This window comes from Pteropus vampyrus, unplaced genomic scaffold (genome assembly GCF_000151845.1).
Source record: "Pteropus vampyrus isolate Shadow unplaced genomic scaffold, Pvam_2.0 Scaffold233, whole genome shotgun sequence".
Lineage (NCBI taxonomy): Eukaryota > Metazoa > Chordata > Mammalia > Chiroptera > Pteropodidae > Pteropus > Pteropus vampyrus.
The window spans coordinates 493,207-495,705 of NW_011889014.1; the positions used below are offsets into that span (position 1 = coordinate 493,207).

At 32.8% G+C, this 2,499-nt stretch overlaps 1 protein-coding gene across 5 annotated transcripts in view; it reads left to right on the forward strand.

The window, feature by feature from the left end:
- SYNJ1 (synaptojanin 1) overlaps positions 1-2,499 on the forward strand; it is an 86,173-nt gene that overhangs the window by 46,536 nt on the left and 37,138 nt on the right. The gene's annotated exons all lie outside the window — the stretch shown is intronic.

The window sequence follows — 2,499 nt, forward strand, 5'->3', positions numbered from 1 at the left end:
TAGTTCTTCAGAGCCTCAGTTTCATGTCTGTAAATAAATGGCAAAAATAATTTGTCTCATAAGGTATTTTTGTGATTATTAAATGAGATGATGTATGTATAAGCCTTGTATATAATAGCAGTAACTAAACATTTTAATTTTTTTTCTCGGTACTAGTTCATAGTATTTACAGGTTATTTCTATCTGTGTATCCTCATTCCTGAATACTTAGGCTACCCAAGGTCCCCTGGGCTGTTTATCTAGAGCAGCTTCTGTTCTTAGTACTTGTCAACTAGTAGAAAATTAATAGCTAGCATGGAGGGGCATGTCTTCACCACTGAATCTCTTATAGTTTCCCTTGATTCCTTCCGCCTAGGAAATAGCAAAAAGAACAAGCCTGTGGTTTTCAAATTTGAATGTGAAAAATCTCTCCCAACTGTTATCTCTAATTTGAGGTGGTTTCTCAACCACCTCACTTTATTGTTCGAGTCTTTTCTGGAGATTTCTCAACCACCTCACTTTATTGTTCGAGTCTTTTCTGGAGATTTCCTTTACCTCTCCAGTTTTGATTCACTTCTTCCTTTTAGAAGTGGCTCGTTTCTCTGTTGTCCATGGTTTAAACTTTAGCAAGAATTCTTTCAAAATGATTCCTGAAAGGACCTAAGGATCGTCTGGAATAACAACTTTAAAGAAGCAAAACTTAGGACTCCTGAATGAAGTGTAAATTTAAAGTAATTGTGTCTCACTCATGGGGTTTTGCCTTTAATTTGAATCTGGTGAAATTTAAAACACAAAAATGGATTTTTGTGAGGTCTGGTATTGATCTTAGTTGTTGACACAAGGCAGGGAGGAGAGAAGGAAGGGTGCCATTTGACTAAGGCTGTATTTTAAAAGTCTTTCTTGGACGCTTATAGATAAAAGAAGCAAGCCAACTGATATATTTGCAATTGGTTTTGAAGAAATGGTAGAGTTGAATGCTGGAAACATTGTAAATGCAAGGTAAGCATTAACAACAAAAAACAACATGGGAAATTTTCTAGTTCCAGGTCATGGAGGGCAGATAACTAAGTAGTTGTTAAAAGAGGAGAAGCTGAGATAATATATGTAAAGGTCCTTTTTAAACTGTAAAATAGGAGTTCTCAAACTTTGGTTTCAGGATCTTTTTATACTCTTGAAAATATTGAAAATCTTAAAGAACTTTCTATAGGTTATATCTCTCGATATTTATCAGATTGGAAATTGAAAACAATTTAAAAACATTTAATTGATTTTAAAATAACAATAAAAAGCCCATTATATGTTAACATGTAGAACATTTTTTTTTCCTGAAAAGTAATCATTTTCCTAAACAAAAATTTACTGAGAAGGATGACTTTTTTTTTTAGGTTTTTATAGAGGTCTGTAATATCAGACTTATGACAGCTGGATTCTCACATCTAGATTTGCATTAGTCTATTGTAATATGTTGTTCTGGTTGAAGTATATGAAGAAATCACATTAAAAATAGTTAGTTGGAAATGAAATTATTTTAATAGCCTTTTAAGATAATTTCTTCTCTTAAGACTACACCGAAACTCAACGAATAGTTTCTTAAAGGTTAGTTGCACTATGGAATATAAAACCATGGCAATTAATTTTTTGTGCTCTATTAAAATTTATCGGTCTGTCTTTTACTCTTGCATGATTTTGAAACATCACGTATTGGTCTTTTGGAAAATAGTAGTTCACTGAATTATTATAGATCTTCCAAACTGACACATTTCATTATACAATATCAAAACAAAATATTGGTTACTGTGATACTGATCTCATTAGCAAATTTTACGTATTTGAAAGCTGTCAAGATCACAGTAGATACAAGTTTTCCAAAATTCTAATTTTTGCTTCAAAACTCAAATTTTATCATTGGAAATAAATACTATTGGTTGTTTCCCTTGAAAAGACAGGATTAGTTGGAAAAATGTTTGCCAAATAATGTGTCTGTCTGAGTAACTATAGTCTGTCGTTAGTTCTTTTAAGTAAAAATTGTAGTCCATGAAAAAAGTGGTAGTTCAGCTCTCAACTCAAACTATCAAGTGGTTTTCTGTGAAACAACCATCATATTTCATTCAGTACGCAGCAGAGGGGCTTTGAGTGTTTTTTCCATTCATCATGCAGAGTATAAAAAAGATGTGATTTAAAGATTGAGCTTTGATAAAATTAATGTTTGTTGCTTCATCAAGGATATTCTTAGGTGAGATGGCATTTTTTAAACTGCAGGCGAATGGCAGTGAAAACTATAAGGAATGCTAGTACAGTTTGTTGCCTGAATTCATGCTAAGGCATCAGTACTTTTACTCAATGTTGCTTTTTCACCATGATACAAACGTCAGTCAACATAATAAAAAAGGCAAACAGTGCCTTAACAGTATTAGGAAAATAGTTTTGACCTCATGGATTTTGAGGACCCCCCAAGGATGATCCCACACCACACTCTGAGGACCACTGTTCTTAAAAGCCTTATTACAAATACAAATTATT